At 39.8% G+C, this 14995-nt stretch overlaps 1 long non-coding RNA gene across 1 annotated transcript in view; it reads left to right on the top strand.

Annotated features, from left to right (window-relative positions):
* Positions 1–14995, top strand: part of LOC146802567 (uncharacterized) — a 123811-nt gene that overhangs the window by 50394 nt on the left and 58422 nt on the right. Inside the window, exon 2 of the long non-coding RNA XR_014967419.1 lies at positions 8661–8732. This is a non-coding gene — a long non-coding RNA (uncharacterized LOC146802567). The remainder of the gene's footprint in view (positions 1–8660; positions 8733–14995) is intronic.

Genomic DNA, 14995 nt, shown 5'->3' with positions numbered 1-14995 from the left:
TATTCCCAGTTATTTAAAGTGATCCAGTGCATGCCTTAGTGTGACTTGGGCTGGAAAATCAGGGTGCTGTTGAGTAATCAATACATAAAGTGACATAGACCAATTGACCCAGGCCAGAAGCATTTCCATAGATTCACAAAATCGTTATTAGTCTGGGGGTTCACGTCTCTACCCCTTGACTCCCCACACTTGTGCATTAAGCCTGACCCATTCAGCCAATAGGTCTACAGCCAGCGCAAAGAGCATTGGGGAGAGTGCACCCTTGGTGCTACACACACTATATAAGGACAATTACAGCACCAGACTAATCCTGACCTATTCCCAGGCATCTTTGTACAGAATCCAGATGTAGCTAAGGAACAATGGGTCACTTTTCATTTAAGTAGAACTCAGAACATGAAAGGCCAGTATACAGCATCAAAAACCTTTTAAACATTTACTAGGATTAAGGCTGTTGCTCCACTGATAGCTCGTCTGCTTTAGCTAGTGCCACGCACAGCCTGTACATACAGTGATGAGTGATTCAAACCAACATAAAGCCTTTTGGATCAGCATGAAAAAGCATTCACACAACATTCAATCAATCAATTGGCATGAATTTTCACCAGGATTTCATATTTGAAGTTGATCAATGAATTATGCTGGTAGGAGGAGCACTAATTTTGCTGCTTGCCTCAGGACAACCTATGTGCTGGTACCTCAGGTGGAATGGTGCCTTGTCTGCCAGGCTTCTTTGTAAATCACCTGCAAGGGGGAGGCCAAGAAGGAGTATTTTGTTTTCGGGAAATTCCATAGGAACCCTTTTGGGCTGGGAGTTTTCCCTGTTGGCATGGAGCCAATTGCCTCCTGAATCTCCTTCACGGAAATTGGGGTGTCTAGGCCATGTCTATGCATCGACTTCGAATATATAGTCAACTCACCTACAAATGGGTGTGCCCTTTTCCCTTCTGTGGGAAGCTATCTTGCTTATAAAACTGACTGTAGTATATCGTAACAGTGTCAGCAATTGAGCTGGCATTCTGTGCTTGACCCATCCCTGGGTTTCGAATGGTAGGAATTTGTTGCAATTAAAGAAAGCTAGGTAGTCCATAGGTGTGGTCCAAGATCTTAGCTTTATTCTTTAGATAGGATCCACAACAAGTTCAGATTAGGCCTTGATTAATATCCAACAATGCCCCACCAGGAGCAGCCTCCCTGCTGCTCAGCCCATCTCACCAACTGATCTTTGCTTCCACTCAAACCCACTCAACATTCCGATGACATCACACAGACTGAGCAGCAAGGCAAGGACAGCAACAGAGAGTAGATGCATTATAAACTTCCTAGATTACAACACATCCCCCCCTCATCAAATTAGAGAAAATACGAACATGCAAAAACAATGTACTTTTGTGCAAATTGAAGATAGTAAAATGCAAAAACAAAGTACATTATGCAACAAGGCCAAATAAGTAAACTGTGCGAAGATAGAAAAACACACATCCCAAAAACCAATGAGCTTCAAGTAAAAACTTGAAAAGGGTAACATTGGATCCCCTGACAAACAAATCAAGATGATAAAAAGATAAACAATTTTTACGCGTGCGCTTCCATGACGCACAGACCAACCATTCTAACCAAGTAACCTATTAAAGGGTACAACCAGACATACGTCTGAAAAGGCTCACATTAGGAGTCTTCTAACGTGCATATTGATACCACGCAGACCAACACCTCACACGAGGTAACCACTAACCCAAATGTAAAACCAGACAGTAAAGTCTGAGAAACCTTGACAAAGGTCTTCTAATGTGCGCACCCACCACGCACAGGCCAACACTACACACAAATAACCAACACTCATGGGTAAAACCAGACAGGTAAGTCTGAGAAGCCTTAGTAAGGATCTTCTTACGTGCGCACCCATAACACACAGACCGACACCTCACACGAGGCAACCACCAACTCATGGGTAATACCAGACAGGCAAGTCTGAGAAGACTTAAAACAAAGGTCTTCTTACATGCGCACCCATAACACATAGACCGAGACCTCACTCAAGGTAACCACTAACAAATGGTAAAACCAGACATACGTCTGAGAAGACTCACATTACGAATCTTCTGACGTGCGTACTCAAACACACAGACCAACACCTCGCACATGGCAAAGTTAACAAAACATACACTAACAATACTAGAGACACACAAAACCAAAGACACAATACCCTCTTTCTCCCTCTTTCCATACAAACACACACAAGAACAACCCTCATGAACACCAGCTCCCAGGACTGTAAACACCTCCCCTACAACACCCATTTACGCACTACAGTGCAGCTACACCCGCAGGACTTAGAAGGTGACACAAACACCCTCCTCTTCTGCAAAAACCCAGGACTTAGGACATACGTAAACCCACACCTGCATACACCTACCACCTCATGCAGGTGATGCCATACATAATACAACGTTCACAATCACATTGAATATTTCTTCAAGAGAACAAAATAAACATAAATATGGCATTAGACATAAAGCACAACATAGACTTGGCAAAGGAATAGTTAGTTAAACAGTCATAAACCACCGGTGAGCGACTTCTCACCCGAGGCTCACAGGTGCCTTATAACAGCATAGACCAAAAGGAATTCCTCCACGTGACTTCTGCATTCCCGCTGCAACTCAAGACAGAAGGAAATCTTTCTAGTTGGCTGCCTTCTAGTTCTGGACTTATAACGTTCCTTCCTTAAATCCTTGTCAGAGAAACGGTGATCGAAGTTCTGTAACAGGAGTTTACAAAAGCTCAAAACGGTGATCGTAGTTCTACAACAGGAGTTTACAAAAGCTCAAACCTTGCATAAAAACGCCGCTCCATTCCATGCGACACTGCGTTACCCCGCTCCATTGCATGCGACTCCGCTTTGCCCCTGGTAACCAGAGGAAAGTCTCCTCTCCTTCAATTGGACCCCGAATCCAAAATGGTGGCACGTAGGTGACGGCGCGTCGGGTGGCTTACGGCACGTCGTTGCATGCAGGCTATGGAACAGGCACCGGCAGCGCTCAACGAAGAGGATCCATGGCAACCTCCCCGCTCACCAGCTCACAGGTACTTCTGCGCGCGCTACCCAGGCACGAGCGTTGTTTTCAAATTACAGCGTAACGGCCAACAAATGAATCCAAGAAACGCTTAAAAACAGGAACAAAACACTGTATAAATGCCTCCACAGTCCAGTTACATCCAAGAGCAGTTGTAGATCCAACACTCCTCCGTGCTGACACACGCTGGTTGGTTGTATACATACGACACTTCTCTATTCAGTCACAAACCGTACAATATTCCTCCAAACCCCAGATAACAACTTGATCCGCTCTTCAAAGCAAGATGTCACGAACACTGGGGAATTACATCCGATATTCGACTGGAAACGGCTAATGTCAGCAAGAGCAGGAAGTCGAGCCCTTTCAGTAAAATAAACAATAGGACCTTAGGAGAGTCTTTCACAGCAACATTAGAAAGAGTATGGTACATCACAGCAGACCAACATAGAAGAGGGTAGATAGGCAAACAGAAACTGGCACGTCGTGGGCGACCGTTGACAAGGTCACTGGTGGGGCATTAGGTGTGCCAGGTTTCTTCAAATCCAGGTGATACACTAACAGAAATTGATTTCTTCACCTTAAAAAGTCCAGCACGTAGGTTCTTCTAACTCGTCGCCAGTGTTGCAATTAAAGAAAGCTAGGTAGTCCATAGGTGTGGTCCAAGATCTTAGCTTTATTCTTTAGATAGGATCCACAACAAGTTCAGATTCGGCCTTGATTAATATCCAACAATGCCCCACCAGGAGCAGCCTCCCTGCTGCTCAGCCCATCTCACCAACTGATCTTTGCTTCCACTCAAACCCACTCAACATTCCGATGACATCACACAGACTGAGCAGCAAGGCAAGGACAGCAACAGAGAGTAGATGCATTATAAACTTCCTAGATTACAACAGATTTATTCTAGTATCAAACTTGCTGGCCTCCTGCCAGTACAATACAACAACTTACCAGCCTTGGCCCTCAGCTTGTAGGAAGGCAACCAAGGAAACTCCAGTCTTCTCCAGCGGTCGCTGATACAGTACCAACTTCACTTCAGCCAGCCTCCTGAGGTTCTCCTTGTCCCACAAAAGGGGTGGCCACTGCTCAGGTCTTGAAACCACAGTCTCTAGGGCATCAAGCTCATGATTTTGATTCTTCTTATTCCTGGAGATAAGAGACTTGACCCATTCATGGATAAACATCTTAAACAGTTGTGTCATGGTGGTTGGTGCGACATGTTAATCGACGGGTAAGTCCATGTCCTTACAGCCTGAACCAAACTATAACAACCATGAAACACTATTTGAATACTTGTAACTGACCTTAAAAAAGGTTCAGTTAATATTCTTATCCCAACCAAGCCTCTTCCAACACTTTTATCACTGAAGTATCTGTTGCTCTGTAAACTGATTGGTGCAGTCCACTAGTAAGTGTGAAGGTGGAGAAGTACCCCAACCACCCTGCTCTCAATTTTAAGTAAAAGTAGAAATATTAAGTGTATTTTTGCAATGTGTTCACCACCCCATACCCTCATCATGAAATTAGTGCTATATTCCCTAACCAGTGGAGGAAGAAAGGATGAGAAATGAGAAGACACCTGTTGGGAAAATCATCACTATGACGATTCAGGAGCTAGTGGTGTAGTCAGTGTGACCTAGGATGTAAGTCCATAGTGGCTCTTTGGATTGCCAGTACTTTAAGTCTTGTATGTATTAGAGTCTTTAGCCATCTGAAGTGAGGTCTTGGTCTCTGGGTCTACTTCACATCTCTCCTGCGTGGAGTTTGGCCTTCTCCTTTGTTGTGTATGTCTCCCTCTGGGGGAAGCTCTATGTGGTGCTGCTCTGAGTTGGATCATGTATGCACCCCCCGGCAGGGATTTCCTCTACTTCACCCAATCCCAGGCCTCCTATGAAGTTTCAAAGAACATGTTTTCTCTTGGTGAATTGTTTTGAGCTTTGAGGGGTTCAGCAATATATACTTAATCAGCATTTCGCAAAGGATTCTAGGGTGATAGTGGACGTGGTGCATTCTGTTCTTTGGATTGTATCATGGGCTAGGTAGATCAACAGTTTGAGAATGATGACTCTTTAGTCCCACTAGATGACCCCTCCATACAAGATCAGGCTGTTGCTTTGAGTCATTAGATGAGCAAGTCAGTGCAGAGCATCTGGTTCCCCTTGTGATCCACAGCAGTCACCTCTCCACTTGATACCACGAATGGTCATATAGCACCAACGTCCGCAACAGGACAGAATCTGAGTGTTTCTCCTCTGGGAGGTATCACTGCAGGTTCGTGCCCCAGTTTCGATGTTTTAGTTTGTTTTGTTTCCCCTCACCCGGAGCCACAATGCACATGCTGAGTGGGTGACACCTGGGTGTTGGGCCTAAATCACTAGCTGCTTGTTTCCAAAAGAGAGCCATGGATCAAATTGGGCCCCAGTGGTTGAGCATCCAGGTGGCTACTGCAACCCACCCCGAATATAGCAGCTGATGCCAGTGCTGGGGATTGGCTTGTCTCACCAGTCATTTGGACCTGGTCCGGATAGTGGGTCCACTGGGCCAATCTAGCATCAACTCCACAGGGAAAGGCAATCACTCCAGCAGAGCTCTGCTCTGCTGACACTTGGAAAACAATCAGCCACCCAGGGCTCCTTAGTTGGATCTGCCCACCCTCTAGCATTGTAGAGTTTGCCCTCTCCAGTGGTCCTCAGTCTGACTGCCTGAGTACATGGCTGCCCAAGGAGGCCTTGTCTCATCTCAAGTTCAGGACAGGGAATGTGAACCATTGGAGCTGATTCTGCAGGTGCAAATCTCAGCAAGTCCCAAAAGGTCTGCATAGTGCCACAGTTATCTTCTCCTCCACCACAGCGTCTCTCAACTGCCACATCAGGGCCAGAGTGGCCACAGTAAAAACAAGGGGCAACATTATATTCCTCGGAACCTGGGTTAATAAATGCATTATGAAAGACTATGGTTCATACAGAAACATTTCATCATGACTTTAAATAGTCAAAAATACATTGAGGGAGTGGAATGAACCTCCTCCCACCTATGTTGGTTTATCTGATAACAAATAAGACGGACCAATGCTTTTGGATGAATATACCTTTGTAATATAAACATATAATCAGATTGGTATCAACATTCATGTACACAATGAATAACATCAGATAATGAGGTGCTCGAAAAGAAAAGTGTATTGTGAAAAGGGTTCAGTGCTAATGGTGAGTAAAATAAAGCTCTTCTTCTGAACCAGAAGTTGTTGGCTAAACCAAGGAGCAGAAAAACGTGACTTGCTCTTGGTGGCAAGTGGCATTGGTGTATAAAAGTATCAAATGTGGATAAAATCCATTTATCAACTGCCCTGACACAATCATCCACAGAACTCTCCAGTTAAGGAACACTGTCCTGAAGATGATTACAAAAGGCTGCAGGGCCACACCACAGACTGTATAGCATCGAATAATTCAAGGGCACTTACTGTTAAGAGACTAAGGGGGCTATTTAGAGTTTGGCCGAGCAGGAGCACTGACAAAAAAGTGGCTGTGCTTCTGCCCTGCCAAACTCATGATTCCCCTGTCTCAATCACAGATGTGGAGCTTCAGACAGCTCTGTCAGTGGAAACCCTTGACCTCGAGGCTCATCCACCACTGAACTGCCTGTCATAATAGCGATAACTCCATCTTTGGGCTGGGTAATATTCACAGTTTTTTTCCTTCAAATGGCTTTCATGCAACAAATGGTAGTTCTAGGAAGGAAAATGCTCAGATTTCCCATGTTGGAAGGGAGAAATCTCCTGTTGCGTCAGGACTCATTATCATTTGCTTTGCAGACACATCTCTCTCCCCTTGGGGGATTCTTGATACAAAAGTGAAAAGAATGCTTACCTGATGCTTCAACATGGTGGTTCAGCTCAGCATTCCATATTAATGAATGTGCATTCGGTGAGCTGGTCTCTGCCGAACTTTAAAACTGGTGGACCACCTACCAGGGTCTGAATGACCAAAGTTCACCCAGAGTAAATGTATTACAGATTATATTTGATCCACCGTAATTTCTGTCTACACATAGTGACCCAGTGATATTATGGGAAGAATAGAACAACCTTTTCATTGTAATTTTCTGGGCGGAAGTAGTGTGTGTTTTTCAGAGGTTCGGAAGAAGCTAATAGTACTTCACAGTTTAGGTGCAGAAGGCTTGATGCTATATAGGCATTTACCTTGTCCACCAAGAGCGACAGAAGAGTTTGAGAAGTCCACAAAGTACAATACAACTTTATCATGATTAGAACTTTTTCAGAAAAAATATAATGTAGGGGCACAATTAATTTTTCATTGAGCCAAAGGTGGAAATGTAATAATAATATTAGCCATTTACATGCTACTAAGGAAGAGGAAGTTGATATCACTCAAAACTGCTAACCTCCAGATACTAGAAAAGCTCTGAACTTCCATAAACCCCAATTTACAGGCTTCTATTGTTATTGTCAAAAGTGTAAAAGAGTCAACCAAATGTATGAAAAATCTAACTGATTAAAAATGTAGCGTGAGAAGGGGGATGGACAGCTAGCGGCTCGGATTTGAAAATAGTAACGATGTGAAATAAATCAGGAGAAAAAGTAAGTAACAATACAAATAATAAGAATTAGATACATTAATTAATAAGTTTATTTTAAGAGCCATTTTGAGGACCATTCAGAAACCTCCAAAGTCCTTTCAGCAGAGCAATCTGTGTGCAGGAGATTTGGGAAATTGGGTAACCATGCCATCATATGTAAAAGTGTGAACACATTTGGTGTAACATGTCTAGTGTCAGATAATGCACAGATGAAACCTAACAAGGATTTTTTTGTGGTGGTGGGAGAGCAGAGCTTCAACTTGATCATGAAAGAAAGGATAAAATCCCACAAAATAGACCTCTATGTGGATTCTCGTTAACCAAACAACATTTTTAAAATGTATGAAATATGCAGGATTGTTTAGTGGGAAGTGTCAGTTCTCGAACCTCCTGATATGTGGCAGACATATTATTTAAAAAAAGAAGAGCTAAAAAGTGAAAACTATATGTGGTGAAAAATGGTCATGTATTGTTGGCTTGTAAAGTCAAAGGTGAGCTGTTCACTAGCCATTCAAGTTACTGAGTTCAATGCATCTTCACAATTATGTACACAAACATTCAGCTGAATTACTAATTAACTAAAGTTATTAAGGTATGGAATTTATCAAGAAGGAGTGTTAGGCCAAGGTTACAGAATCTGTTCAAGAGACTATATGGGGAAGTGGAGCAGTTAAAGGAGGAATTGGAATGTCTGTTTAAAATGATGTGATAGAACCCATCAATACGTCGTAGGGTTTGAACCCTATAGTCATAACCCACAAACCAGACAGAATTTTAAGGATTTGTGTAGTCCTCAGAGACCTCAATGGGAGTATTTGGAAGATCATCATCCGCTGCCCAACATTGTTTACATGTTGAAGTTGCTGAAATTAGCCTGATTCTTTACTTTTGACTACTTGCCAGCAGACTGGAAAATTAAATTACTCAAGGTTTGAGTCACCTGACATTTTTTATTAATTCTTTGTGTACATATTTCTACAGGTGGATTTCATTGCCAGCTGTCTTCCAGGCTCAAAAGATGTTACAGAACTTAAAGAGTATTGTGTTTCCTAGGTAATATTTTAATTCATGGAGTGAAGGAAGAAGTATGATTAAATATTATGTCAGATCGTTAATGTGCTAAAGACAAATGAGGTTTCACTATTAAATTGTCAAAATGTCAAAGACCAAAGGAGATTATATATCTGGTTACAGGTTGAACAAGGGAGATATATGTCTAAGATCTTAATTGGTAAAAGCATTTTAAAGTCAAGGGCTCTCTAAGAAAAAATGCATTGCTCTAACCTCTAGAATTGCTAAAATATTATACAATATTTATATATATATTTTATGACAAAACCACAACAGTGAAATGGTTATGAAAAGAAGTGGAACGTGAACAGTTTAATAAAGGTCAACTTGGGTCTGAGGGTCACAAAGATACACATGTAATTCAACATAAAACATATAAGACTAAAATGGTGGTAGATATCGATAGAAATGGTCTGACCATCTTAATTTCATAATGGCAAAGAGGTATGAATAGCACCTGCACCCAGGGGCTTAAACACACGGTATAAAGAGATGTTGCAAAAGTGAAATATGTAGTGACATGTGCTTTGGGATTCAGAACATTTAGATGCATCTGTATGGAATATTTCCAGAAAATTGAGAACTGATTGGAAGCCACTGTTAGAAATACTTTTGATCAAAGGGCCAAGTAATACAACAGCAAGTGTAGAACAATGATTCATGAGCTTCTCAACAGTGCAATTTCAGCATAGAGTATCTAGACGAGAAAATAATGTAGCGGAAGTGGTCACACCATCCCAATATCCTGAGGGACTCAGAAGTATTAGGCAAAACATGTGACAAGTATTGTGTAATATTTGTAGATCAGAGTAGGCTGGTTACAGCTGCACAACTTACTGAATATCCAAAAACTTTTTTTCGGGCTTAGTCTCCCGGTATATAGCGAGGCCAGTTTATCAAGTATCACTTTTGAATGTTTTTCTAGTTTTAGGTACTCAAGTACACATTACAAATGGGCCTCACGAAAATGTGAAACTCTAGTAAGAGCTATAAAATTATAAAAAGAAAGAGAATGTACTTACAGTTGGGTATAAGTCAGAGCAAAGTTTTTCATCAGTAAATCTGATATCGTGGTGTACTGCTTCAGCAATTTCACTAGTTACTGAATTTACCTTAAACTATTCCTTTCAAACCTACAGTCCTATTTTCATCTAATATATGGCTTAAGATATAAGTATGCTACTTAGAGAAGCATAAAGGTAAGAAATATCCACCTATGGTGCTTAACTACTACATCAAATAGAAATATTTCCCTTGTGTTGCCCTTTGTTTTTTGCTAAAACTCATTGCTTGCCAGTGGTGAGCTATCTAATCTACAATTTCTTTTCCTTCCAAAGAAACTACTCCCTTTCATACCAGTTTCAATACAAGTAGGCCAACATTGTGAAAAATATATATCAATGAATGGTCGAAATAAAAACAACCCTATAATCTCCCACTTCTGAAGCACATATAATTCAGTACATGTCTGACTTTTGAGCTGCTTTCTAGTTATGAGTTTGCCAATTTTTCTGGAGGAATTTCCAATATACATTCATTAGCTGGGAATCTGTGATCAAAGTGAAATCAGATTCCAGCAATTTAGGAAAATACATTTCTTTTCTTCCTTCCACAAGAAGGTTTTCCCAATGGATGAAGAGTTACATCAAAGCCATCCTGGTAATACAAAGCAGTCTGTAAGTGTTAAATGCATAATGGGGGAGGTTCATAAATTATCACTCCATAGTGCCTTGCAATGGTAACTTTTTATCTATTAGGAAAAACTTGACTACCAAACCAATAGCATACAATACCACTGTTCAATCTACGATGCCAAACATTTCAGTTTTTATGCAATATTGCAGCAATTATACAATTTGGCAACCACTTGTAAACATAAGCAATCTTGCACCCTGTCATACCACTGAAAAAAGGCTTCCTTACACACTTGACTTTCTGTGTTTCTTATTGTAACATTATTACTGAATCACTTTTGAAAGGATAGGAAAGAAATGCTTTATGAGTTCTGTGGTTTCTAATCTATTAACATTGACTGATAAGCTAATTTGGTGGAAATTTGCTACATAGTCATTCAAATGATATCTATCATATAGCCCAAATGTCCTAACATAATTTTGTTATCTCCTTTATGATCGCACCTCTTACCTTTTGCCTGTCTCCTCTTCTTTCGCTCTGTTCTTCCTTCTTACCCATTGGCAATGTATACAAGAACAAACAGTTTAGCATAAACTTTACGTTGACTTCTTCATTAATATTTAAAATTATACTTACATGCTTTCTTAATAAACTATCATTCTTGCTGTCTAAAAACACACACAATGTGAGTTTTTATACATTCCATTCATTTTATTCGACAGTATCCATTGAGCAGAGTAATGCCTTCTTTTTTTTCAAAAATTGTACTTGTATTATCATGGCATCCATTAGCTACACACCAATTTTACAGAAAGTTTCTCATCTTATAGATCATTATATAAAACAAAAATGAATCCTGGTAATTCTGCTTATTGATCTGTCATGCACCAATATTGGACTTTCTTCCATAAGTCTATGATGAAGTAACAGGCCAGCATAAAATGCAAAAAAATAATCTTTAACTCCTTCTAGTCTATAAAGGCAACAGCACAGGGTCCTTTAGATTTTCTCATCTCCTTTAATGTATTTTTGGGCTGGAACACAATTAGATGAATTTCTTTTATGAAACAGACCTTTATTAGGGCATGTTTATGCAGTGCAAAAATGAATCTGACTTTTACAGATTTTTTACTTGACAATACGATCAAAGACCTATTTTATATTCAATTGCATCCAGTCTTTCAATGTGGTACTAAATGTGTACTTTTGTTTAAAAAATATTTATGTTTTTGAAATTCATCATTGGTTTGCTCAATTCTCATTCAATCACACATTTTGTTTAATGTCACCAAACAGTACAGTTTACTTTTAGGAGATGGGGGGGGAGCCTATTTACAGAAACAAATGTGAACCTTTAAAAGTTTGGGTCCTTCTGTGCTTCTTGAATCCACATATGAGTGAGCTGCTGCATGAGTCGCACCTAAACAGTACTTAGGAAATATATATAGAGACAATAATATGGATATGGACATTGTGAAAAAAAGTTTGTCTCCATAGCATTCTTTTATTTGACCCCTGACAATTAAGAATGTCCTATTTACGTATGAGGTTGACAACATTTTTGGTGAAACATATGTAATAGACTGTGAATTCTTCCTGTGCCAGGGGTTATTTCACTACAAGGACTCCAGAGTCATTTCTCTGATATTCCTACTTAAGACCCCAGTCATTAACACGTGAAGTTTGGCAATATTGGTGATGGCATGAAATATAAAAGTAGGGAATTTCAGGTTACCAGAATATCATAACTATAATGTTAATAATGTTAAGGACCAAAATATCGAAGAGGTAAATATGTATAGGTAAGTATAGATTTACTACTCTTAACTCCACATCTAGATACTGTGAAATATATATACATATATATATAAACACACAAACATATTTTATATATATATATATATATATATATATATATTCCAACAGAATGGCTCTGTCTTTCAGCAAACGGCGCACTATAACGGTGCGCTTTTGGAGACGGCGGAGCCCAGCCGTTATTATATTCACCACGATATTTCTTTTCAGAAAAATTCCACACGCACTCCCGGGCAGATGCTTTTTGTGCTTTTCATTTATTTAAGCAGCATTATTTCCGAAGGCTACAACCCAAAGCGTTTCAGTCTGTACGCAGACTTTTGTCATGGGTGATATGTGCTGGCATTAACGCTTCTTTTTCAAAACATTAGTGTTATTACATCACTTCCTGATTACTCAGCACTTTGCATTCTGGTCTTCGTAGTGAATAAAAAATAATAATGATTAATAAAACGTGAACATTGTGACACCAGTGAATACTAAATTATTACTGTGATTATGTAAAAAAAATCCTTTGGCAAATTAACCATCAATGTTTTTTCATTTCTATTTTGCGTTGCAGTCTTTGTAATTTACATTATAATTCCAATTCATTGTAATTATTTTGGCACGCCCTCTGGTGGGTTTTCACATAAATTACACCTATTTTTGCTAACCATTCATTTGCTCTACAATACTACATTTTATACATCATATTATACATCATATTATACATTCAGCCCTCCAGTGGGCTTTTATTCATCCAAAGGACTTAATCTATTTGACGTATATAGTTATTGTTTGGTTTTTGCCAAACATAGTGTATGAGTGGATGTGTATGTAGATCTTAGAATTACTGAATAGGTTGTTGTAACTGGAATTGGTATGACCATTGTTTAGAAAATGTTAGTTTCTATTTTTGAGTGTGTGTATCAAAGGTTATATACGGTGAGAGGAGGTCTGCCACTCTATCACAAGGATGATGTCATCAGTGATGTCATTTGAGATGTCATCAGTGATGTCATGAGTGATGTCACTGACCATGTCATGAGTGATGTAATTTGTGACGTCATCAGCAGTGCATTGCGGGCGTGCGAGTTATAGTTAGCGGAACTAACTATAACGGAGGAATTTCAATGGTTTTGTACGAGTGAAATGTCCAGCTAACTATAACGCCCCTGAAACCTATGGTTTTTTCAGTAAATTTCAAAGGTTTTGTTAATGACAATTTTTTAATGTATTAATTGTTATATTTATTTTTTTGATACTGATTTACAAAAATTTTTAAACTATTTATTTTTAGATATTTAATTTTTTTAAATTACAAAATACATTACATTACAAAATATACTTTCTCAGAATGAATTACTTTAGTTTAAATACTTTGCAAATAGGCAATAGACTTTTAAGTACAGTAGTTACAGTTGTTGCAATAGGCAACACAATTTCAAACCCAATGCAACATTGAGCTCAATGGAAATTTCTAGTTAAATGCAATTAGTTATTTTATGGATTACTTTTCTAACCACAGGACTGGATCCTAGATTCAGTCCGGGGACATCTCCTGTAAACAGGTGAGTAAAAGCGTTTTGGTTACACTAGTGATTTTTAAGGAATATTATTGTATTTTAAAAGTTGACACTTTGAAACGTTTTCACATAGAATCACCAATGTTATCCTATGGGAGTAAATTCACTTAGCAGGTAAGTAGTGTTATCGTTACTTTTTCTTACTCAGTGATGGATCCTGGATCCAGCACTGGTGCATCTCCTGTAATCAGTTGAAAGAATGCGTTTAAGTCATACAGGCGATTTCTAAGGAATATTTGTAGTTTGTGAAAATCGACACTTAGAAACTTTTCGGGATACCTATGGAAGGAAATACAAGTTACTGGTAAGTACGGTTAGAATTACTTTTCAGGGTCTGTGCTGGGATAAAAGATGCAGCACTGGATTCTCTCCTGATAACAGGTGAGTAAATCGGAATTCGTTGTTCAGATGATTTTAGGTGAATATTTTAAAGTTCCAAAACTCCACACTTAGAAGAATTTCCTAGTGAAACCAGTCAATGTTAGCCTATGGAAGGAAATTCAAGTTACTGGTAAGTACGGTTAGAATTACTTTTCAGGATCAGTACTGGGCTCAAAGATGCAGCACAGAGGTCTCTCCTGATAACAGGTGAGTAAATCAGAATTTGTAGTTCGGATGATTTTAGGTGAATATTTTAAAGTTCCAAAACTCCACACTTAGAAGAATTTCCAAGTGAAACAAATCAAAGTTAGCCTATGGAAGGAAATTCAAGTTACTGGTAAGTACAGTTAGAATTACTTTTCAGGATCAGTACTGGGCTCAAAGATGCAGCACTGAGGTCTCTCCTGATAACAGGTGAGTAAATCGGAATTCGTAGTTCGGCTGATTTTACTTCGGTCCAGTATATATAGAGCCACTTTCCCACACCATCCCCTCCCTTCACCACTGTGCAAACACACCCTGTGGCATGTTTTTAGTTAAGGAAATTATTCCCCTTTAATCCTGAGGTTCCCTAGAGTCCAACTAGCCCACTAGGTACATCCAGTAAGCGCCACAGAGCTGCGTTGCAGAGAGGTGTAAAAAGGGGCATGGCCTCTGAACACCTGTCTGCAACGCAACTCCCTGGTGCATACTGGAGATACCTGTTGGGCTATTTGGCCCTCAGGGACCCTCAGTATTGAAGGGTAAGATGCAGCTCCCCCTGTGGAAACACAATTTGCTTTGCTATTTGGAAGAGAGCACTTCCAAATAGCAAAGCAGTTTGCTATGACAGGGCGGGTGCCACGA

The sequence above is a fragment of the Triturus cristatus genome, chromosome 8 (genome assembly GCF_964204655.1).
Source record: "Triturus cristatus chromosome 8, aTriCri1.1, whole genome shotgun sequence".
Lineage (NCBI taxonomy): Eukaryota > Metazoa > Chordata > Amphibia > Caudata > Salamandridae > Triturus > Triturus cristatus.
Note: the sequence above shows the minus strand (reverse complement) of the source record. Positions and strands in the feature narration are given on the sequence as shown.